Source organism: Salvia hispanica, chromosome 1, assembly GCF_029641045.1.
Source record: "Salvia hispanica isolate PSC_SH4W2 chromosome 1, Shi_PSC_v1, whole genome shotgun sequence".
NCBI classification, from domain to species: domain Eukaryota; kingdom Viridiplantae; phylum Streptophyta; class Magnoliopsida; order Lamiales; family Lamiaceae; genus Salvia; species Salvia hispanica.
Window position 1 is genome coordinate 13054671 of NC_142692.1, and position 26803 is coordinate 13081473.

General features: G+C 39.0%; 2 pseudogenes; one reads left to right on the forward strand and one right to left on the reverse strand.

Annotated features, from left to right (window-relative positions):
- LOC125221557 (OVARIAN TUMOR DOMAIN-containing deubiquitinating enzyme 6-like) lies at positions 1-25094 on the forward strand (annotated as a pseudogene).
- On the reverse strand, positions 11430-12071 carry LOC148933283 (secreted RxLR effector protein 161 pseudogene; annotated as a pseudogene).
- Positions 25095-26803: the final 1709 nt, after the last annotated feature.

A 26803-nucleotide genomic window follows, 5' to 3' on the forward strand; every position in this document is an offset into this window, starting at 1 on the left:
ATGAAACTAGCTCTTAGTCCGTGCTTGATACTGGTGCATTAGACAGAGGAGGCATTTTTAAATGTTGGCTGCTTTAGGTGTAATCATTTTTAATAGTATGAGTTAAAATCTCTTTTTAATCATTTTTTAATGTTGGTTTAGGTGTAATTTATTTTAGTATGGATTAAGATACAAATATAAAATCTCGCAATTTTATCGAAGTGGTCGGCTGGTTTGTAATTGAATTTGAATATGAATTTGAATACAAGTTTTAGAATCAAATCGATATACAGTTGTCAATAATTTTGAAAATGAAGATATGTTGAAACATAAATTACTTAGGTAGACTGTAGAGTAATTTTATTTCTATCTTAAAAAAATACAGACAATTACAAATATAAAAGTTATTATTGCAAAAATCTTTTATACAGTTTAATAAAGCAAGATATATATCTACATGGAAATGGGAAACAATACCAAATCACTAATTTCTCTATATAATTCATGGGTTAATTTACAATTACAGAGAAACTCTATTTATATAGACAAAATTAAGAGTCCTATTCTAGTCTTAATAAAAAGCAGTACTCCACTTCATATCCAGAAAAATAATTCTAAAAAATAAAATACTCTTTCCGCTTCATTGAGTCACATTTTTTTTTTGGGATGTTTCATAATAAATAAGCTATAAATCTTGTGTCAAAAGAAGTGGCTCGCTTATGGTGTAGGATGAAAGGACTACAAAGTACTCCCTCTGTTCCCTCATAATTGAGGCTGAACTTTTTGGCACGGAGTTTAAGAAATGGATATTGAGTGTGATAACTAAATAGATAAAAAAAATAAGAGAGAGAAAAAAGTAGAGAATGAATAAAGTAGACAAAATAAAGTAAGAGAAAGTAAAGTAAGAAAAAGAAAAAAAATACTTAGGTTACAAGCTTATATACCTTATATATAATATTTTATAATTACTTTTTTTTTCTATCATAAGAAAAGGTTTAATTTCCCAGGCATCTTTTCCAGATGCCATGTTCATGCATTAACTATATGATGTCAATTCTTTAGTTGTAGGAGCGGGAAAGAGATCATTTCTCACGGTTCATAACAGAAGGTTTTACTTCCTATTGCAAGAGGAAGAGAAGAGATAAGGTACATTTGTGCAAGTTTCTTCCTCACAAATAGCTACTAGTACTAGTAGCGGCAGAACTTGCTCATATACAATGGAGTATATGAAAAAGTTAAGTTCCAAGTCCTAATATTTTCACTCACTAATAATAAAAATCTAAATGGGTAATTTTCTGAAAAATTACGAAGTTTGTTCTGAATGACAAATCACGAAGTTTAGAAAATTCGCAATTGTCCCATCTGTCCGAATTGGATGAAATTTAAGCTGACTTGACACGCCGAGATATCGATGTGGCATGAAAGGCAAGTAGTGAAACGGCATCGTATTTTGAGCCTTAAAACGACGTCATTTCACTTAACTTATCCCTTTTCATTTATGTACCGGATGACGTCACGTGAGTGACATTTCGTCGAACAGGTGGCTGATAGGCTATAATTTGCGGTGCTTGTGCAGAGGGAGCTGGGAGGAGGTCAGGAGGTGATCGGTGGGGGTGGGAGAAGTGCTAGTAGAGTTGGAGTGTGTGACTGGGAAAAGAGTGAATCGGGGCCTAGGTTCTGCCACTCAAAATTAATTTTGTATACTACTTTTCTATTAACTGTAACATCCATTTTTTTATTTACAAAAATTGGTTGAGACAATGGAGGAAGACAGGCCTTAGATGCGCAACAGAAAACCATGAAAAGCCAAGGAAAGGAGAAAGAGGAAGGATATGTTGGTTTGTTATTCTAAAATTTGAAGTCAATATAGACAATTTTACTTAACAAAGTCCCTACTTGTCCTTCGTTTTTTAAGCATGAGCAAGTTGCTAGAACATAGGGATTACATGAGTCTCTATTGAGGAGGAACTTGCTTTTTAGGTTATTATTTGAAATGGTAAGGAACCAAGTCATTTTGTTTCTTGTGTATATATTAATAATTTTTTTACTCAACTCCAATGAAAACGAACAGCGTAAAAGAGGACCCGAGTTTGAGTGGTTGTGATTCTTCATAACTTATGGTTGTTTTTTCTTCTTTTGCAGGTCTATAGAAATAATGTGGAGATTCAGGCTCTATAAAAAATGCCGGCCTACATATACATTCTTGCAGCACAAGTGTAGTATTTGCATATGATGATTATTGAGTCGGATTTTCTATGTTATAATGAAATCCCTTCTCTTGTCAGTCTGCTAATTAAATCACTATTTATGTGATGTAGAACCTATCAATATATTCCATGGAAATTATAATACTTACACGCCTCCGATACAGCTAAGCTGCTGGGTTTTGGTACCCCTTGCACAACGGAAGTCATGCATTCACAAATAAATCATACATATGGATCTATTTGACATATTATGGGATTAATTGATCACATGCTAAACATTGAATTGCATGCTAGAACACATATAATTCACAAATAAGGAATCAAAACCCTAATTCATGAATTTCTACGGTTTAGAATTACCGATCTGATTCTCCAAAGAATCATCGATTGCTTGCGTCTTCTCCACGTGATGTTCTACGTACTCAACCACGAACCTTTTAATCTGTATCCCGAACTCAGAATCTGATCAGAAAAGCTTGTTAGAATCAAAAGGACTTGACTAGAAAGAAGACAGAATATCGGTCACGTGAAAAACAGATTTTTCGTCCACTCCCAAAGAGGGAGCACCAAATTTTATGATTAAAATCAATTGAATTAGTCTTCTATTTATTCTCCTTTTATATAGAGTTATTATGGGCCAGATTAGAGATCCATGGAGGTTGGACTTGGGCCAAACCTGTTGGTCTCTTACTAATTAAATTAAGACCCAATTTAATATAAGCCCAAAAAGAATATTATTATCATCCACTATAGAATAATAATATTGACTGCCCGTCCAATCCCAAATTACGAGTAATCCCGAGCTTTACCTCTTTAATTTATTATTTCCCGTGTTTAAGATATATATATCCATTAATTAATTTAAGTCTGCTATTTGACTTTAATTAATTAATATCTTTTTCCAAGAGTTGTCTAGTTCAAAATCACTTCCTTCGCCCTTCAAAACCCTCAACCCGCTATAGCTAAAGAGATTAGTACAGGGAAGCAAAGATCGAATCCACAGAGACAGATGTGTAAGAAAACATGTTCAAAGACCTGGAAACTATTTTTGGCTGCTGCCACGCAATTTTTGGGGTTGAGCTTTAATTCCTAGACTGGGTAAATGAAATATTCTACTCTAACAGCTAGATCTAGGCAGGGACATGAATAATGACTAAAAGCAATTAAAAGGATTACTTAACTGGGTAAACGACTTCCTGAGCTAGCCTAGACAGACGAAAAGCGAAACGTGGGGACCATTTCCCCAAAACGGCATAGTACGACTGAAAAAGCTGCAAATTAACTAACCTAAGGACTAACTAACAGCGACATCATCTTCTCTAATTTTTATCACGAAACAACCGATGAAAAACAGAGCAAATAAAGATTGAAACATGGGCTAACGAAATTAAACCGATGGACATAAAAAACGACTAAAACTAGCACAGATCCATGACTACTAGACGAGACAAACAAGTAAACAGAATTCAAAACATCATAACCATGCAAATGCGAACAGATCTATACGTCGGATGCTTCATCCACTCCGGATCCAAGCCATCCACAACAATAAAACACCATTTTCATCTCCGATCTTCACAGATTCAACTAGATGCAACCGATCAACCACAATCTCCAAGCAATTCAAACTCCAAACTCAAATCAACCAACAATCTCCACCAAAGCAAACAAATAAAAAGACAATATCATAACTGAAACCCAAATAGAAATATCCATAGCAAAATGCGAAGTGTCTAGCGAACAATAACAAAGCATAACCGAGCTTTGAACAGCGAAGACTCGGGGAAATACGGAATGTAAAACGAAAAACAGTAAATGATTGTATCTTCGCCTCCGCAGAGACGGTGTTACACCACAACTAGATCTGAAAGTGCCCTCCCCAGAATGTTTCCCCTCAAGTGTGTGTAGAGAAAAGTGGAAAACTAAGCTAAGAGCCGAACGGAATGAGAGAGATGATTTCACGTTGATCGCATGCTCTTATTTATAGTGGATAGAGCTTCTAGACTGTTCCTGTGATTCCCATTTTGCCCTCCAATCGGATGCTCCTCAGTCTAGTAACTCCTCCTTCTTCCGCTCACTTTTCCTGCCAGCTTCTTCCTCCAGGCAATCTTTGTCTTCTTCCTGGGGCTGACGATTTCTCTACACACCTGGCTTATAAAACCTTGTTAGACCCAGGAAATTACAAAATTTATCCTATAACCAATGCATGAAATTAGCCTTATCAAACTACTCACACTTAAACCATACTTGTCCTCAAGTATAAAGACAAGAAAAAGAGAAATAAGACAAATAATGCATGGTTATTCCCTGACCGACACACTAAAAAAAAACTCCTAGACCTAGACAGACATACAAAAGAAACAAACACTTAATAGAATAAAACACATAGGCATGAATTAGTTCAGATTTTTAAGCATCTGTCCCCACAAGTTTAAGGTCAATCCAATAGTCTACACTCTCCAAATCCTCCCCTTCCCTTCTTCCACCTAGTCGGCATGTCTGTTTGTCCAGATAGCCATTAGCTTCACCAGTTGTTGAATTCGCTCGATCACTCATTCCTCACCAGGGATGTTAGGATCAAACGCTCTAAGTTATTTTCTGCCACCGATGCTTCGGGTGATGAAAATTTCTCCTTCTAACCTCCTTTCTTTCTCTTTCGGGTGATGAATATATATATATATATATATATATATATATATATATAGGGATGTGATCAAATGAAAACTCTAAGTATTGTACAAACTCAAAACTATGATCTGGACCATTGAAAAATGTCAACAGATCACAAAAAAGCTTCAACAGGATAATGTCAACAGAATTTCAATGGTAGTCAATGATTGATGTTGTGTTGATACTGTGTTGACATTAAAATCTTGAAATTTTACACTGTGTTGATATTGTATTGAAACTGTGTTGAAGCTGTGTTGAAGAGTTTTGAGTTTGTAAAATATATAAGTTTGCATTTTATCACTACTCATATATATATATATATATATATATATATATATATATATATATATATATATATATATATATATATATATATATATAGGGGAACATTAAACTCCTTTTACCCCTTTAGATACTATTTCCTTCATAATATCAAGCATTAGATTAGAGATTTGGACGGTCAAGATCAAGATTAAGAACTGAACCCGTGTTGCATTATTGGTCATATTTTGTGCATTATGAGGGTATAAGAGTAAAAAGACACTGGATTACAATAATTATGGGATTTATTGGAAAAACTAATTGACATACCATTCTCATTCCATCATTCTACTCTCTCTCATCAATCACGTTCCCTCAATTCTTCTCTCCACAAAAAACCCTAGCCGCCCCAAATTGATGTCGAGAAGAAACTTCCGCCATCGTCTGTCGCCGTAACAACATGGTAGAATCATCGGTCATCTCCAAATCGAGGGCTCCATCCGCTGAAGTAATGCAATCGTCCATTAAAAATCACCGGTCATCTCCAAAAAGAGGGTTTCGTCCGCCAAAGTAAGGTGATCGTCGCATTCGACAACCAGGCGTGTTTCTAAAGTTTCGATTTTTGATGTTTCGATTTTTGGGTAAAAACACTTGTAAGCGTCGATTTTTGACAATTTCTGGACCGCATAGTCATTGATTGACTTCGTTCTTCGAATAATGCACGAATTTTTTGGATCAATTTTTTGGGTAAAAAAATGAAATCGTATGCGTGTGAACTAGGGTTCGGTCAATTAGTTAATTTTATAGTTTATTGTTGAGTTGTATGTGGTAAATGTCCGATTATGTTTGTTTTGGTTTCTTGCAATTTTCGAATTTGTGTTAAGTGTGTGGTCGATTCTTTCCATTATTGACGATTTGGTTGATTATTGTGTAATATCTCTTATTTTGGTCTAACTGGATGTAGGAATTGAACTGATTTCGTTGCTGTGTACTGCAAAACATCAATGATGAAGCGAGGAAGACCATTCAAAAGTCAACCAACACAGTCAGAAGGTTTAATAATTGTTTCTCATGTTCTGATGCATTTTTCGTTGTGTTTGCTACATTATTGATGAGAAATCGTGCATTGTAACTCTGTATCCATGGATAAAGGATGCATTATTGTCACTGTTGTGTGTTTCATGAATTGGTGTGCATATGAAACGATTGGTGCACAATGAGAGAAATCATTATTTGTTGGTTGTGTGTAATCTAAATGGATGATTTCAATGGAATTGATGCATTATTTCTTCATTCTATATATGGATTAGTAGCAGGAAATAGACAGCATCTACTATTTACATTATTTGGATAATACTATGCATTATTCAGTTTGTACATTATTTGCTGCATTTGTACATTATTGTAGGGAGTGGTCTACATTATGTTTATTGTTTTACTTTAAATGCATCGGTTTTATAAAATGTCAATGGTTGATAGAATGTAATATTCATTGGTGCATTATGTGCTTTCTTTTGTACATTATACAGTTTGTATCGTGCATTAATGCAATACATTATTGATTTTTGGGCAGCAGCGAAGCAGCCTAGGTTAGACATTGACGAAACGATGGATGATGTTCTTCCACTTGCGATACTAGAATGTTCAGGGAGAGGTTGGCTGAGCAGCAAAGGGCCGAGACTAGTACCTCTCGTGAAGACGCAGAGGTTAGGAAGCCAAGGGGAAAGAAAGTCGACCACCTCTACTGTCGACGGACCACAACCAAGTTCCTTACCTGTTTAAAAAACCTAACTCCACGGCAGAAGGAAGCCGTGCATGAACTGGGTTTCGGCGCTGGAGTGATCGTATGGATAATCATTGGATACGCTATTTATATTACTTTAAACATTTATGGGTTTTTTTTTTGATAACTCATGTTGGTAGGGAAAAAAGGCGACTTGTTGCTTGGTCTGTTTTGAACCATACATAGTATGCGGAACTTCTTGCTAATATAAGCATATTTTGGTACTAGTGTATGATGTCATAGACACAAAACATATAATGCATGTAATGAACCGAGTAATGTCAATGTACTGCTTAATAATGTGAAAAAATGAAGAAAATAATGTAGAAGACCTTAACTGAATTTTACTATTAATGTAAAACAAAAAGAATAGAAATTGTATAATGGATGAAATTAAATGGATAATGTACTGGATGTGCTTATTAATGAACTGTCCCAGAATTATAATGTACACCAAGTTAAGTCATTGCGTACAATAATGTACGTCAACAGTTTAATAATGTAATGTTATTATGTGTAATGTACAAAATGTGTCTAATAATGAACTGTACTCGAATAATTACGTACAGAAAGTTAATTGCTTGTAAACAATAATGTACAACTTCGTTACTAATAATTTACATTAACAGACTAAAAATGTAACATTATTATGCATAAACTGTTGACAGTGGTAGGATTAATAACACTAAGACAATGAAATGAATACTAAGACTAAACCGAAAACCAAAACTAATAAAGTTTTTTAGGTACAAAATACATCAACATTTCCTCTTGCCCTTACGAAGCTCTTTCTCGTTCGCCATCTCTTTAAGTAGTGGGCAATTTCTAGATTTGTGATGGCCCATCTCATCACGGACATATACATCGTAAAACGCAGAAGCAAAATCTAGTGATTGGAACTTCTGACCAACTACGGGCTTCAATTCTGGAGAACATTCAGGTACAACCACCATTGTATAAAAGCACAAACAAAAAAATCGCGCATTAATCAGTCAATAATTACCATTGCACAGTAATATATGTACATTATGTTTATCTGTTAAAACTACTCCCTAGCCGCGTCGATATCTAAACCCTAGCTGAGACTATATCCAAACTCGCTCACTTTGGAGACGGTTGTGGTACTAAATACGTAGTACACCCTAGCCCCAAGGATTGCTAAACCCTTGGGGAATAACTGAAACATGAGCCAAACAAGCAAACAGGACAACTCGTCAACTAAACCCTGATATTGTATAAAAACAATAAACAAATAGTCTAAGAAAACCTTAGTGCAATAACCTAAAACTCCCCACAAACGGATTTCAGCAAACAGATACATTACACATAAGAAATCGTGCATTAATTAGTCAATAATTACCATTACACAGTATTATATGTACATTACGTTTATCTGTTAAAAAAATACTCCCTAGCCGCGTCCATATCTAAACCCACTGAGACCTTAGCTACAATTGTTCAATTTGGAATCGGTTGTGGCACTAACTACGTACTACACCCTAGCCCGAATGATTGCTAAACCCTTTGGGAAAAAATAAAAACGTGGGCAAAATAATCAAACAAGACAAAACGTAAATAAAACCCTAATATCAAAAATAAGAAAAAAAGGATAATAATCAACAAAGAAAACCTTTTAGCAATGAACGACAAGTCCACCCAAACGGTTTTCAAGTTCTCTAAACAGTTTAATCATCAACATAAAAGCAAATTAGATTACCTTCTTCCATTGTTGAAGAAGCCGCAAACGATAATAAAAGAGAAATCGAGAGAACGAGAAGAAAAAACCAAAAAAAAATTCGCCAGGAATTGTATGACAACGAAAGTCTGCAATGGAGAATGATGGGAGAATAAACGGTGAAAGACCAGAAAGATTTCTGTAATTTTAAAACGTATTTTCGTTGAAGATTAAGGGAGGAAATCATGGAAACTACCATAACAGAATCATAATCCTATACCATAAAGGCCCTTATCGATTTTATTAAGGAATAAAATAATATTAATCAGGATCTATTTTTAGCCATTAGATCTTTAAATTGAATTGCCAAGATTAAGAAGGAAAAAGAACAAAAGATGGGAAAAGTATATGAATACATCCCTATATATATATATATACATAGGGTTGTGTTAGTGTGCTAACTAATTTACAATAATAACTAATAACTTTCAATATTGTATGTTAAAATTATCAACACAAAGACATAATTATATCAATACAACATGTAAATTTAAAATGTCAACACAAAAATATAATTTTATCAACACAAGAAGCTTGATAAATTTATGTCTTTGTGTTGATGTTTTTAACATACAAAATTGATATTAGTTATTAGTTATTACCGTAACTTAGTTAGTATTTGATCCCACACACACACACACACACACACACACACACACACACACACATATATATATATATATATATATATATATATATATATATATTTTTCTCTGGACTTCGTCCAGCTTATACCTCCTATTCCTGGACTTCGTTTAGCTTATACCTCCAGAATATATTATTATTAATATTATTTTTTTCCTCCCCTGGACTTTGTCCAGCTTATCCCTCCAGATATATATATTTTTTCTTTTATTCTCCCTTCTATATTCTTCTCCCTAAGCATCGGGTGGCAGTTCCCCTTTTAGATTGTTAGCACTCAATGTTAAGACTTATACCTCACTGACGTTTATGGGGTTTCACAACTAGGTCTGCTAAGGCATCTTCTATCTTCCTCACTTCTTCCAAACCGATTTTTGCTTATCAAGGAAAAAGGCATCAAAGTTGTAATGTATCCTATTTTCAATTACTCTCCCTAAGGGAATCTTGCCTTATTATCCTTGCTAATTCTTGCTTAAAACACATAACCTAAAAAAATTGACTAACTCCTAGACCTAACACATGCTGAGCACACATTGCACTAACTCTCCTACCCCCTCCCACTTCACTCCAACTTGTCTCCAAGCTGTCTTGGTGAAGAGGGAAACTAAGGGAGTTGGTGCACACAATCAAAACAAATAACAAAGAAAAACTTCTCACACTTAGTGTTGGTTTTGCAGCGGAAATCTATTTAGTTTGATTGAATGATTTACATCTAAACATGCTTTTATCTGATTGTAAACTAGAAACATGTTCATAAGCATATAATCAAGATCATACTGAATATATATGCAATTACATAGAACGATTTACCGTATGAATTCAAGCAATTGAATTCGAACTCCTTCTTCAATCGATCTCTACCACGGATCTTCTGATCTGTTCCCTTTAACTTGGAATTGACCTTTGTGTGGGCAAAGCTTGTCAAATCCTCAAAAGCCGGAGAAGAATTGGAGACAGAAATCTCTAAGGTAGAAGAACCCTAGAAATCGATATTTGAGATTGCAGAGAACTAAAAATATCGGTAGAATTAATTCTGTCTTCTCTTCTTCTCCCTTTTATATTAAGTTAATTATTTTGGGCCAGACCAGGGATCTATGGAGGATTGGATTGGGCCACAATTCAGGCTTTCACTAATTAAATTAAAACTAATTTAATTCAAGCCCAAACTTAAATATTATTATCATCCACTATAGATATAATATTGACTGCCCGTCCAAACCGAAATTACGAGTATTCCGGGACTTCCTCTTTAATTAAATCATTTCCTGTGTTAAAGATATAAATATCCATTAATTAATATCAAGTCTGCTATCTGACTTTTATTAATTAATTTCTTTTTCCAAGAGTGGTCTAGTTTAGAAACATTATTTATTATTCATGGAATAAATTCCAACTGGCCAGTTTTCTGAATAATAAAACCTTTTTCTAAACACCTCTTGAGGATATTATCAGACTGACCTCTCCCAGCACACGATTCATTGCAATAACAATACTAGCACCACTTAGACATTAATGATCACTACCCAATCTATCAGGATTCTTGGGCAACGAAATACCCTCACCATTTGATAAGTCAAAGTCGTTTTCAATTAATATCGTATGCTCAATGTTATGTCAACAATGATTAAGAAATGACAATCACCGAGACCTCGTCTTTCAGTAAATAGCCAAGAAAGACTTATCTCACTGTTTGATCCTTTCAGTGCTATACCACACCGACGTCGTTCATTTCCTTAGGTAAGAAAATTTTCGGACTGACGTCGCAACCTTTCACGATAGGTAGTCAAAGTCTATCTAGGTTGTGAAACATTTTTCTTACTGCAAGAACCGACAAGTTACCTACTGTGAACGCCGCTCACAACTCGTCTACTGTGCAGAAGACTTAGACTCATTTTGCTTAAACTATGTATTTAAATGGAAAACATATTTCAACATCTCATAAATACATAAGTAACCCATAAGCAAAACACATTGTAACAAAATATTCTTTCTCATTAAATGGTAAAAATGGATAGAAGAGTTATTACATATACAAGCATACGAAAGATGCTTTTCCAGTATACTAAACTCAAACAATCTCCCACTTATACTCAAAAACAGCTTTCGAGTATACCAAAACTGCAAAATCCTCCCACTTATACTGAAAGCGGGTCTAGGTCAGTCGAACACCTAATCCTTTCACATGACGTTCAAACGTCCTGGCTGGAAGTGCCTTTGTCAATGGATCTGCCATGTTGTTTTCTGATGCGATCTTGACCACTTCAATGTCTCCTCTCCGCACTATATCACGAATGATGTGATATTTCCTCTCTATGTGTTTGCTTGCCTTGTGGGCACGTGGTTCCCTTGAGTTTGCCACAGCACCAGAGTTGTCACAATAAACAGTGATGCTCTTGGGCATACTCGGAATCACATTCAAATCAGTAAGAAAGTTTCTGAACCATACTGCTTCCTTTGCGGCTTCTGATGCTGCCACATATTCAGCTTCCATGGTAGAGTCCGCGATGCATTTCTGCTTCACACTCTTCCAAATTACGGCTCCACCTCCTAATGTAAACACATATCCAGAGGTTGATTTCCTCGAATCCCGATCAGACTGAAAATCTGAATCAGTGTAACCCAAAGGATACATCTCGGATGCCTGGTAAACTAGAGAATACTCCTTAGTTCTTCTTAGATACTTGAGTATTTTCTTTACCGCAATCCAGTGTCCTTGACCAGGGTTAGACTGATACCTTGCTACCATGCCAACGGCAAAGCAAATATCGGGCCTTGTGCATAACATAACATACATGAGACTCCCAACTGCTGATGCATAAGGGGTCCTTCTCATAGCTTCTATCTCAATAGGTGTTTTGGGACACATATCCTGAGACAGAGTGATTCCATGGCTAAAAGGTAGAAAACCTTTCTTGGAATCTTGCATGCTAAAACGCTTAACTATCGTATCGATGTAAGATTCTTGAGATAGGCACAACATCCTTTTCTGGCGGTTCCTAAGAACTTTAATGCCTAGGATGTGTCCAGCTTCTCCCATATCTTTCATCTCAAATTGACTTGATAGCCAATCTCTCACATCTGACAACATTTTCTTACTGTTTCCAATCAACAGTATGTCATCTACGTAGAGTACCATAAACACTACATTCTTACCTTCAACTTTCTTGTACACGCAGCTCTCATCTGGGCACTGCTCAAAGCCAAAAGACTTAACAGTTTGGTCAAAACACATGTTCCATGATCGAGATGCTTGCTTGAGGCCATAAATGGCCTTCTTAAGCTTCCACACCATGTGTTCTTTGCCCTTGACTACATATCCCTCGGGTTGTTCCATGTAGATGGTCTCCTCAAGACTTCCATTTAGGAAAGCTGTCTTGACGTCCATCTGCCATACCTCCCAATCCATGTAGGCTGCAATAGACAAAAGAATTCGGATTGACTTGAGCATAGCTACTGGCGAAAAGGTCTCATCGTAATCGATACCTTCTCTCTGGGTATAACCCTTAGCTACTAGTCTTGCTTTGAAGACTTTAACTCGTCCGTCAGGTCCTCGTTTACGTTTGTAAATCCATTTGCTCCCAATGGCAGTACAACCTTCAGGTAGGACTAACAAATCATAAACGTCTTTGTCTATCATTGATTGTAGTTCAGAATCCATTCCTTCTTTCCAGGAATGACTATCTGAATCTGCCATCGCCTCTTTGAAGTTCCATGGGTCTAATACATTGTCGTCCGGGTCTAAGTCAGAAGACTCACCCAAACCAATGTACCTTTCTGGTTCACGAGGAACCCTCCCACTACGACGAGGCTCTACAATTTGTGGTACAGAAGTTGATATCTCAGGTATAGATTGTACTTGTGTTATTGGATCTTTGCTTGTGGAAACTGAAGTATCTCTTAGTTCCTCAAGAGCTACTTCACTGCTGGGCTTATGATTCATCACATAGTCTTCTTCTAAGAACTTAGCATTTGTGCTAACAAATACCTTCTTATCTCGTAGACTATAGAATTCATAGCCTTTTGTTCGGGATACCCTACAAACAAACATACCTCAGTACATTGTAACACTCGGCTCTGCCTTCCCAATTTTCATCACGAAGTTGCGCTCATGTAAGCGCCTAGAAGGTGGCAGGTGTACATGTGGCGGGAAGGGTTGGCCGTCATCTGATAGAAGGCCTGGGCTAACCAATACCCAAGGTGAACTTTGATGCATTTGGACATGCACCATGTAAAGTAGAGCTCGGTGGTGGTGATGCTGGAACTGGCCGTGCCCATCAAATTGTAACCAATAAATTTCTGGGCAAATTGGAGAAGATGGTCAGTGATGTGGATCCTCTTCGACACACTGGTTTTAAAAGTCACACTCCTTGCGTGTGTTAAATACTCCCAAGCTGTTTGTGGCGAGAATCCAGGGGTGTCTCTTGGTGGCCCGTATACTCTATCATCCCAAATGCCCTCGTCATCCTCAGCATTTGTAAATAGCCCCATTCTGAGATACCATTCCCTTAAACTCATTGTATATTCGATGGTAAAAAGACGGAAAGAGATGGAGTTCGCATCCGGATCGGTAGTTGTCTTGAAACGAAAGGTAGAGAAAAATTTCCTGGCTGCTTCCACTGGCACCTCCTGTTCATTGTGGTTAAGTAGCCACTCGAAACCTATTTCCTTGATATGACCAAGGAATTCCTCATCTGACTCGATCTGTCTCAGAGAGTCTCTGTGATATCGCTTTCCTGATTTGGCTAGCTTTCCCACTGCACTTCGATCCTTATGCGTTTGTGCCCTCCTGGAGTCATTGAACTTAGCCATAGTTCCCAAAAGCTTCTTCGTGATCCAGATCTCCTCTCGCTCATAATTAGGGACTTCTTCCTCTCCCTCTGACTCTTCCTCCGTCTCGCTGTCCACATTTCCCGGTCCAGAAGCCTTGGGTAGCGTGCGGGGAGACTCCCTGACTGAGATGAGCCTCTGTGATTTCCTAGGCCGAGGGATAACAGCTTTCTTCCCTTTCCTCTTGCGCTCCCTGGCCACTCGACGCTCCTTTGCGGCGTCCACCTCCTCCTCAGACGGAGTTTCTCCCTCCTGCACGCTTGTCACTCCTGGGGCCAGGAAGCCTGATCCCCCATCTCGCTCTCCTTCATCGACCTCGTCCAAAACACTTCTCATAGCCATTCTCCTTGATTCCCTCAAATTAACCGGCGAGTCCTCTGGCACGGTGTCCAGATCTACAACTTCTAACGGCCCGTCCTCCTTGGGCCTCTGTCCTGAAGCAGTAACGGGGATCTCATCCCCTCCAGAATTCCCAGGGATTTCTCCCTCAGCACACATAATTGGGTTTCCCCCGTAGATTTATTCGGAGTCTCCTCCTCAGGTTTGTTAGGGATTTCTCCCTCAGACACAATTGGGGTTTTCCCCTCAGCAAACAAGTCGGGGTTGCCCCCTCAAAATCAAACGGGGTTCCCTCCTCGATATAAAAAATCGGGGTCTCCCCCTCTACAATTTTAGAAACAAGGGTTTCCCCCTCCACAAACTTAGCAACATGGGTTTCCCCCTCCCACAGAATGTAATGTAGATGTGTTACCTCTCCTCATGGCTTCATCCACAGAGTGCTCTACTGTCATCTTGTCGATTTCGTCTGCAAAACCATTGACGCTTTCCTCTTCGCTTCCTCTGCCACCCTTTCCCTGTTCTACAATGTCTGGGCTCGGCCTAGTTTCTGCAAGTGTCGAATCTAGGGTTTTGGAACCCTCTGGGTTTGAACTCGGTGGTTGCGCCGCTGATTCTTCAGGAATCGCCTGCGGTTGTTGGCGGAACATCGAAAATTGGGAGAAAAGTCTCTCAGCCTCCTCTTTACTTTCGAACTTCTCCTCCAACTCTTTTAAGAATGCTTCCTCCTCGGGATTTTTGACGGCAGAGGAGTCTGGAACAGAAGTCGGGTTCCACTCTGAGCGTATATCGAGCGCAGAGAAAATCGGCTGAGCCGGCGGTTGTCTGGACGACTTGCCGGACGGTGGTTTGGCGGCGGGGTCTCCCTTCTTCACGGTGGTATCTTGTGCTTTCTTCATGGTGTTTCTGCAAAACTCACAGTTTCTGGGTAGATTTGGTTAGGGTTTGAAACAATTTTGGGGAAAAATTATTGAGAAAGAGAGATAATTTGTGAGAGTAGAGAGAGAAGTGACCGGTTGGTTCCTGATTTGCGAACGGTTGCGATATTATGCAAGCAATAGTACGTTCCTCGAAAAGGAGAATTTGAAATTCCAAAAAAAAGAACGTATTCCCTCCTGTTTGCAAAAACTCTTCCTTCCCCTAGCAACTCACAAAACAAATGAAATGAAATACCAAATTCCCGTATCGGAGATCATGAGTGACAAAACAATTTCCCCAGAGAGTTTGGTGCTTCGAAAAAAATGTTTTTGGAAGATTAAAAATTTTAAATTTGTTTGTATTTCTTGTATTAGAAAGCAACTAAACTATTTACATAGCAAATGAGTATCCTCAAGATTTCCTGGGTCAGTGTACAAATAAACTTCCGTTACCATTTTACCTGACCTAGGAATTCATTGAGGATATCCACTTGCCTGACCAATTTAAGAAATAATAGCAGATGCATGTAGTGACGTCTCTTCTACCACATGCAGATCTGTATTATCTCTGTATACCTTCACCCTGTGCCCATTGACTAGGAAAGGAACTGAGTTTGGGGCGCTTCCTTGAATCTCTACTGCTCCATTTGCTCGAAGGCCAACGATTGTGTATGGCCCTATCCACTTGGATTTTAACTTGCCAGGCATTAGCTTCAGCCGAGATTGAAAAAAAAGTACTTTCTGCCCTACTCGAAGTTTCTTGACCCGGAGGCTCTTATCGTGCCAGAACTTTGTTCTTTCTTTATACCACATGGCCGAGTTGAATGCCTCCAGTCTTAGTTCCTCCAATTCCTATAGCTGCAGTTTCCGTTCTTCTTCACAGGCCGACGCCTTCATATTCATCTCTTTTTCTGTGGTATCATAATTCATTTGAGCCTAGTTTAGGGTCTTCGAGGCATAGAAAATGACATAGCTCTTCCCGTCGATCTTCTGGCCTAGAACCGCTCCTACCGCAAAATCACTTGCATCGCACATCACCTCAAAAGGGTAGTTCCAATCAGGTGCCCTGATTATCGGGGCAGAGATAAGTCTATCATTCAACAATTGGAAAGCCTTCTTGCAGCCTTCATCAAAATCAAACTCCACATCATTGTGCAAAAGATGTGTAAGTGGCTGAGCAATTTTTGCGAAATCCTTGATGAATCTCCTATAAAACCCTGCATGACCCAGGAACCCTCTAACTTCCTTATGATTTGTGGGGTAGGGTAGCTTCGAGATCACATCTACCTTGGCTTTATCCACTTGAATCCCTCTTTCAGAAACCACATGACCTAGGACTATTCCTTCTGGTACCATGAAATGGCATTTCTCGAAGTTTAGGACTAAATTCGACCTTCTCAATACCAGATCCAAATTGGCCAAGCACGCATCGAAAGAATTTCCATACACCGTGAAATCGTCCATAAAGATCTCAATACACACCTCCAAAAATCTGAGAAGATGCTCATCATACAACGCTGGAATGTGCCCGGTGCATTGCATAATCCAAACGACATTCTTCTATACGCATAAGTGCCAAACGGACAGGTAAAGATTGTCTTCTCCTGGTCTTCAGGATCCACATATATCTGGAACTATCCACTGTATCCGTCTAGGAAGCAAAAATATTGTTTTCCAGCCAATCTTTCCAACATCTGGTCAATGAAAGGTAAATGAAAGTGATCCTTTTTGGTGGCTTCATTATACTTCCGGTAATCAATGCACATCCTCCATCCAGTCACCAATCTAGTAGGTACCAACTCATTCTTGTCATTTTCAATAACTTACATTCCCGACTTCTTTGGCACCATGTGAACTGGGCTGACCCATTCGTTGTCTGGAATGGAGTAAATAATCCCCAAGGATAGCAGCTTCAAAACTTCCTTCAGAACCTCTTCCCTTATATTTGGGTTTAGCTTACGCTGCGGGTCTCTACGAGCCTTTGGCCCCTCTTCCAGTCGGATGTGGTGCATGCAAAGGTCGGGGTTGATTCCCACCAGGTTGGAGAGCGTCCACCCTATGGCCTTCTTGTTCCTCCGGATTACTTCCAGTAGATCATTCTCCTGTTCCGCTGTCAACTGGCTGTTGATTATCACTGGGAATGTTTGATCTTCCCCAAGGTAGGCATACTTTAGGGTCTCAGGTAGTTTCTTCAACTCCTTCTTTGGTGTGATAGCTTCCTGGGGCAGGGGGTTTTTCTCCAGACCTCCTGTTGCCATTTCACCCAAGTCAGTTCCCTCGTCTGGGCCCCTCACTTGAACAGACCCCGTAGATTCGAATGACAGTGGTTGGTGGCAAAATGCCATGATCGCTTCATTGATCTGTTCGTCTGTCAGGTTTCGAGTTAATAGGGTTTCACACCATCCTGCTACCTCCTTGTCAACAGACTGACTCAGCTCCGAATTGTTAAACTGTTCCTGCATTAATTCGGTCTCAAGGTACTTCTGGACCAGGGGGTTAATAACATCAACAACATGCAAATTTTCCACATCCAATGGTTTTTTCACAGCTTCATCAATGTTAAAGGTGTATTTCTCCCCATGGTAGTCTAGGCATATAGTACTGTCAAACACATCAATAATAGTCTTAGCGGTGCGTAAGAATGGCCTTCCTAAAAGCATTCCGCTAGACTCAGCAGATTCATTATCACTCATTTTTATTACATGGAAATCAGCTGGGTACAAGAAATCATGCACTTTTACTATCACATTCTACAGTACACCTTCGAGTGAAATGCATGTTCTATCGGCTAACTGAATTACTATTTTCGTATCAACCAGACTTACCCCTATCAACTTCTTATATTTCGAAAGTGGTAACACATTTATCGAGGCTCCTAGATCACACATCACATGCTCAATTTTTATGTCACCCAGAGAAATGGGCAAAGTGAACATACCTGGCTCTGTGCATTTTGATGATATTCTCCTCTTCTGTATCACAGCCGACACATTTTCTCCAATTACTATCTTCCCGTCGGGCTTGGTTTTCCCCGCTATGAACTCCTTAATGAATTTACTGAATGTAGGTAGCTTCAAAGCTTGTAGGAAGGGCAGGTTGATTTCCAGTTTGCCGAAGATTTCCATGAAGTCCTCCGTGTCATCCCTCTTCTTCTTAGCTTCCGCTCGGTGAGGAAATGGCTTCATGCGCTTCAACGTTCCTGCTGGACCCAGGACGGATGATTCTCCGACTTCTTTCCTTCCTTCCTCAATCTCCACTCCAGGCTCTGGGTCTAAGAAAAATGGATCAGCCATACGAGGTAGTGGTTTCTCCAGATCACCCTTTTGAAGTCCATCTTCTACTCTGGTGTCCCTTATCTCAACATCCCCTTTATCGATGGTCAGTTTTCCGTCTCCCCGGCTTGTCATAGGAGGTGTACTCTCATCTTCTCTCATTACTGGACCACCTTAGAGTGATCTGACTGATATTTGCCCGGTCAGGTGGTTTCACTGAAGCTGGTATCCTTCCCTCGTGTCCCCTCATCTCATTCAACGAAGTGGCCAATTGCGACATTTGCTTGGCTAACATATCCATAGCAGACTTATGCTCTTGTTGTGCATCTTGAATTTTGTGTACCACATCATTGTTTACCTGCATATTGTTCTGCATGTGTTGTTGAGAGCTGACTAGGTCGTGTACCATATCATCCAGATTCCTCGGAGGCTTATAGTTCAATTGATTTGAACTTGACCCCTAATTATGGCTCGGTCCACTCCCCTGATTTGGGCGATAATTTCCTTGACCTCCTTGATTGTTGCCGAACTGGCTCCCTGACCCTTGGTTTCCCTGGTGTGTATGCTGGAAATTTTGATTGTTTCCAGTGGCGTTCCTCTGGTGTGGTGGTGATAAGTCGTATTCTAAGCCTTGGTTACTGGTCAGTATGTAGTGAAATGCACGTATTATCTGCAAAACAGTTGCTTAAGTGTGCAGGATTGAAGGATCCAAGTCAGTAAGAGACGATTCAGGTGACGCAAGTGAAAAGGGAGTCAGAAGGGTGCGATACTGACCAGGATGCATGCCAGATAAAAGGCTCGAGATGGAGAAGGAGGATAGCTGGGATGATCATTGACGAGGGCAAGAAGGTCAAAATGCAGGAGAAGTCTACGCTAAAAGCAAGGGCAAGCCTCCCTATAAAAGAAGCCACTTGGAGAGAGAGGAAAAAGGAGTTCGACAATCACACTTAGTAGAATTCTCTCTAGAAGATCAATCCTTTAGCATTATCCTACCTCTCGTTCCTCGCCACAGCCATGGTCACTTGACGTCCAAGAGTCTGCCGGAGAAGTCATCAGTCCGCCGTTCCAGCCAGTTAACGTAGTAGTGTAGTAGTATCATCGCCCGGAGTGGCACGAACAATCTTAATCGCTTTCTTAGTTTAAAGTTTACTTGTTTTCATCGTTGGTTATTTGCAAACACTCATCGCTGTTGCACTTTTGAAGTACCTTGTTATTTTCCAACATTCACGTTATGAAGTTTTTATTTCGCATGTCGCTTTGGTTCGAGTTTGCTTCATTCTGCCTAGGAAAGTTAGATTTAGTTATTGCTTTCAATTTCTAAGTGTTTTCTTATCGGGAGTTGTTGATTCAAAGTGGTAGCTGTGTTTAATCAAGTTTTCGTGCATGAGTTCTTTTCTGCGTTGTGATTACTGCCTTGCATGTCAGTCAGTAGAAGTTAAGTTGCAGTTTCACTGTTTAATTTAACTTTGAGCATTTAAATTGATGGATCTTAAGTTTGAATTTGTGAATCTGAAGTTCAGTCATGGTGTTTGTGTTTATCTGAATTCTGTTAATACTTGGTGAAGAAGAAAATGTCAAAATCAACTTTAGTTTGGACCACTTTTACTTTTAAGTTACTTTTGCTTTTGTTCCCTACTTTTCAGATGTACTGCCCAAATCTGTCAGAAAGCCCCCCAGCCATCAGATATACCTTGTTGTCTAATTTTCCTCTTTTAGTAACTGTCTACTTTTCATACGCCTCTGGTACACCTTGTCCCCTATTTTCACGAACACTCCCACATGTCTGTTATTTTCTCGCCTACTAGTCAGTAGAGTACCACCTTTATTTCCTGTCTAGGTAAAATCTCAACCCAAGCGTGGTAGCTAACCATAACACCCAGGAAAGTCACCACATTTATCAAAACGTGTCCATCCTCGTGGGATTCGACCCTTACCTCCATTATACTAGCCAGTAGAAGTGGGTTGAGGAAACTTGTTTGAAGCCAGGTCCCGATTATCGTACCAACGACTCAGCTGAGTCGGGAATCTCTTCCTGATCAGTTGGATGCACTCCAATTTGCATACGAAAACCCGAAAAGAAAGGAAGATCTCATAAGGCCTCTTCAGGTGGTACATAAGAACTCCCTTGATTACCCTGGTTCCTGTTGTTCCAACTGGGCTGATCCCCTTGATTGCGATAACCCCAGTTGTTTGGCCCTTCCTGATTTTTCCCTGACCAGTTTGAATTATACTGAGGTCCGTCCTGACTACGGTTAGGCCAGTTCTGCTGGACCTCTGCTGGACCTGGGTACTGTAGCTGGAGCTGTTGGTTTCCATCTGCCCACCTAAAACAAGGGTTGTCTCTCCATGGTGCCTCCTTAATCTTCCACTTATTCTAGCTTGTATTCTGATTATTTTGATTCCAATTCCCCACTGCATTCACCTGGGCTTGGAACTCTCCATCGGGCGGTGGACCATAATAGAGCTGGAGTTGATTTTCCTCTGAACCTGGCGGTTTCTATTTCTCCTGCTAGGTCGGGGAATTCTTTTTCTCAATTGCACTCAGAAGTGCCTTCTCCAACCAATCTATCCTGTCCCCAACTCCTTCTCCTTCTTGTTCCTTAATTGCGTTAGCTAAACCTCTCCTCATGATACGTGGGTGGTCGTATGCCTTCTTGGCGTCAATCAGCCTTCCCAAAATCTCTCGTGCTTCACTTGCCTTGTTCTTAGTAAAATTCCCCCCGCTCGAGGAATTCATTAAGTCCTTAGACTCAGGATTAGCTCCTTCATAGAACAAGTAAAAAGTCTCAGCCTCCATCATCCTATGATTGGGACAGGCGTCGAGCAGGCCCTTAAAACGAGACAAGTACTGACTCAAGGACTCATCGTAATCCTGCTTGCATTCCTGAATCTCCTTCTTTAGGGCATTTGTTTTGTTGGACGGGAAGAAATAGTCTAGGAATTCTAGTTTGAAATCCTTCCATGTGTTGATCGAGTCAGGTGGAAGCCTCAGCAGCCAAGTATTAGCCTCCCCTTTAAGGGCAAATGGGATTGCACGCAGGCGGTAGTCCTCCTCAGTGGCATCGTTGGGTCGCTTTTGGATGCTGCACAGCTTACTGAACTCGTTCAGAATTTCGTAAGGACATTCATTCCTCCGTCCAGAGAGTGTAGGTAAAACACCCAACACATTTGTCTTAATATCAATAGACCTCTGACGCTGGTTCGAAACTATGGCATGGGCGGGTTCACCGTCCAGATGCGCGGTGAGTGAACCTATCTCCAGGTCGGGATCCTCCAGGTGTGCCATATCTATGTCTTCCTCCTCCTCAGTTTCAGAGTGCTCTGTTTCTGTAGACGACTTCGGGTCCTCTCCTCCCAACGAGTTCCACTCCTTCTCACTTTCTGATTCCAATGGAAATCGATCTACTGTCGTAAACCCTGATCTGGTGGTGACTGTGGATGTTGATTCCTTAACCTGCCACCTGACTTGAACGTCCCTCGACCCAGACGGGTTACTCCAGTTCCCAAATCGTGAGCCCTTGCTCATAAACTGTCAAGAAAATATTAAATAACAGAAATTAAAACTATATACACCAAATCTTCAAACACGTAAACAAACTACGCCATCCATCTCAGGCAACGACGCCATTTGAAGAGTGAGTCGAAGAGTAAGCGAGATGTGTTTAAAATAAAATCTCCCGATCCAGAGAATCCACTAGACACCGGGTCTAGGAACTCAGAGAATCTTGGGTAACTTGTCGTTGGGCACACAATCACTTCCTTCGCCCTTCAAAACCCTCAACCCGCTATAGCTAAAAAGATTAGTACAATGAAGTAGGAATCGAATCCACAGAGACAGATGTGTAAGAAAACATGTTCGAAGACCTGGAAACTATTTTTGGCTGCTGGCACGCAATTTTTGGGGTTGAGCTTTAATTCCTAGACTGGGTAAATGAAATATTCTACTCTAACAGCTAGATCTAGGCAGGGACATGCATAATGACTAAAAGCAATTGAAAGGATTACTTGACTGGGTAAACGACTTCCTGAGCTAGCCTAGACAGACGAAAAGCGAAACGTGGTGACCATTTTCCCAAAACGGCATAGTACGACTGAATAAGCTGCAAATTAACTAACCTAAGGACTAATTAACAGCGACATCATCTTCTCTAATTTTTATCACGAAACAACCGATGAAAAATAGAGCAAATAAAGATTGAAACATGGGCTAACGAAATTAAACCGATTGACATAAAAAATGACTAAAACTAGCACAGATCCATGACTACTAGACGAGACAAACAAGTAAACAGAATTCAAAACATCATAACCATGCAAATGCGAACAGATCTATACGTCGGATGCTTCATCCACTCTGGATCCAAGCCATCCACAACAATAAAACACCATTTTCATCTCCGATCTTCACAGATTCAACTAGATGCAACCGATCAACCACAATCTCCAAGCAATTCAAACTCCAAACTCAAATCAACCAACAATCTCCACCAAAGCAAACAAATAAAAAGACAATATCATAACTGAAACCCAAATAGAAATATCCATAGCAAAATGCGAAGTGTCTAGCGAACAATAACAAAGCATAACCGAGCTTTGAACAGCGAAGACTCGGGGAAATACGGAATGTAAAACGAAAAACAGTAAATGATTGTATCTTCGCCTCCGCAGAGACGGTGTTACACCACAACTAGATCTGAAAGTGCCCTCCCCAGAATGTTTCCCCTCAAGTGTGTGTAGAGAAAAGTGGAAAACTAAGCTAAGAGCCGAACGGAATGAGAGAGATGATTTCACGTTGATCGCATGCTCTTATTTATAGTGGATAGAGCTTCTAGACTGTTCCTGTGATTCCCATTTTGCCCTCCAATCGGATGCTCCTCAGTCTAGTAACTCCTCCTTCTTCCGCTCACTTTTCCTGCCAGCTTCTTCCTCCAGGCAATCTTTTTCTTCTTCCTGGGGCTGACGATTTCTCTACACACCTGGCTTATAAAACCTTGTTAGACCCAGGAAATTACAAAATTTATCCAATGCATGAAATTATCCTTATCAACGATTCATTGCAATAACAATACTAGCACATCTAGACATTGATCACCTCTATCCAAGATATCAGGATTCTTGGATTGCGAAAAATCCGCACCATTTGATAAATCAAAGTAGTGCATAATCAATATCGTATGCTCAATGTTATGTCAACAATGATTAAGAAATAACAATCACCGAGACCTCGTCTTTCAGTAAATAGCAAGAAAGACTTATCTCAGTTGTTAGATCCTTCAGTGTTATACCACACCAGTGTTGTTTATTTCCTAAGGTAAGGAAATATGCGGACTAACACTGCAACCTTTCACGATATGTAGCCAAAGCCTATCTAGGTTGTGAAATTCTATTTCTCTTCTACAAAGAACCGATTGTGTCACCTTCTGTGAACGTCGTTCACGACCAGTCTACTATTTCAGAAGAATTAGACTTGTTTGCTTCTTATACATTTTAATGTTTGAGAAACATCTTATAAATGCACAAGCAAACATCAATGCGATAAAATTACTTCTTCTCGCCTTGGATTAAAAGTGGATTGTAGAACTTATTATATACAAGCAATTCTATCCGTGCAACATGCTCAAAATATGCTTTTTAGTATACCAATCCTAACATAAGCTACCACCACGGAAATCACAACAACTCTCTTATTGATCCACATAGGCTAACCATTGGTGTTAGGCTTGGATTTAGCTCCCTTCAAGGGGTAAGTGTATCTGTGTATGAACATTCCTTCATATGCCATGTCCAAAGTTCTCACCCTCGCCATATTTGGGTTAATTTGACATATGGACATTGATAAGGGTAAGGTAAAAGCAGCAATTAAAGCTCAACGGGATCAACAAATCGATAATGTAAGTAGTATTTATTAATCCCCTGTACTCCAAAACTTAATAGTACTAATAGATTTGTTCCATTTTGTAGGCACTTCTTGCTAAGGGGCGCTTCTACTCGGAGGACCTTAAGCTGACTGAGAAAGAAATTGAACGCATGGTGATGGAAGCTTCAAGGGCAGAGTATTTAGCCGATTACAAGTTCAAGCAACAAGTAGGTCCTATGGAGTCTTCAACTTCTGGAGTTGAGCCCTCGTCTTCTGCAGCAAGTGAGTGATTACATTACCACGATTATACTGAGAAGCCTATGACAATTATTGAATTCTTTGCCAGAAGTTGAACATGTAAACCCTATTGACTTGTCAATTTGTCATGATCACCAGGAAGCGATGCCAGACAGGAAGGATGTCATGATCAAGGGCCGGCCGGTTCAGTTCTGAATGGCAGCATGCAGCAGCTGCTGTCTATGGGGTTCAGCTATATGCAGGTGATCGAGGCGAATAGCATTTTTTGGAGACACATAGATTCCATGATCTGTTACCTGATTGAAACGAGCAGTAGTGGTAGAAATAAAGGCAAGGCAACCGAGAAATAAGAATTATCGGAGCCTTAGTCAAGACGCTGTTTTATTTTTATATTGTTTACATACGAGGAATAAGAATATCATTTGCCAACAACTTGTAGAATTTTGAATCTGCTCTGTTTTTATGTTGTTTTCATATGAGAATCTGTTTTTTTTTTCAACAACTGTGACACAAACATATCACAAACCCTCTTGCCATTAATAAAGAGTCATGTACGTTGTTCTTGAGGCCTAGTATTTTATTATGTTTATGTGGAAATGGTTTAGAATCTATAGATTGTGGTGATTTTAGATACTGGTGCCAGTGGCAGCCCTACATTGGTCCAAGGACCTAGCCATTTAATTTAAATACTACTATCTCCGTTTCATAGTAGTAGAGTCATTTTGTCATCTTGGTATGTTACATAATAGTAGAGTCATTTTCATTTTTAGTAAAAGACAACCCATTAATTTACTCTCTCTTACTTTATTCTATCTTTATCTTTCTACTTTTTTCATTTTCTAATTTATTATTCCTTTACCTAACCCACTTAACACAATTTTTCTTAAATTCCATGCTAAAAAGAAACGCGTCCACTCCTATAGAACGGAGGGAGTAAGAAACTATATTTATTTTAGGTTATCCTTTAAAAATAAAAACTTTTGAATCTTTAGATTTTAGGACGTAGACTCCATAATCCATTAACACAGAACCTCATACGTTTAGTCACAATCTAGATTGTGGTCAGTTGTGCCATTAGTTTGGATATCAATGAACCTCATTTTCCTTGCCAACTTTACTTTCCCGTCAACCAAACATGGCCTAATTATCTATTTTGCAATTTTTTTCTATCTAATTCTTGTTAAATGTCAAATTTCACCTTAACTCTTTTCGGGTAGATGCGCCCTAATTTATTTCACACGCGATTTGTATAAAATTAAGAGTGAATTACATTTTTAGGCTCTATACTTTCAGCGACGAACATTTGCAGTCCCTACACTTACAAAATATCATTTGCGGTCACCATACTATACCACTTGCTCATTTCAGGTGCTTTTTCACTTTTTGACCATATTTTTGGACAAAAACGCCCCCAAAAACCTATAGGGCATTTTTGTACACTCTAAAAGTAGGTATTTATTTTGATATTTATGTTAGTTTGGGTACTTTAACTATGATTTGTGTTTTATTCGAATAATTTTTGTTTGGATTGGTTATGAGCAGAACTAGCAAAAAAGAAGGGTGTGGCTTAAGCGCCTACCCAATTTTATTTTATTTTTTCCAGTTTTTCTTCTTCAATTTTTTTTCAAATTTTACAAATTATGTTTAGCCCTTGTAGAAATTCTACAGGAGAGTAAATGGTCATTGTTGAATGAATGAGAAGGGCTGAATCTGTGAGAGTAACCGACAAAAATTAAAAAGATTTTGAGCTTCAGGAAGAAGCAACCTAGTAGGCAATAAAAAAACACCAATATAATGTTATTTTTAATTGCTATTACTCTATACTTTTGAAATATTAATATATTATTAAATTAGTTGTGCTTAAAAGCCACAATATTTTAAAGATTTCTAAATATTTTTAAAATGTGAATCATTTTTTTTATAAATTTCATTTTAATTGATTCATCTTAGTTTGATGAAATAGAATATGTGCTTTATGATAAATCGAATTTATTAAGTTAAAATCCAAGATTAAAACTACGCATATATTTTATACTATAACCAATCCAAACAAAAAATA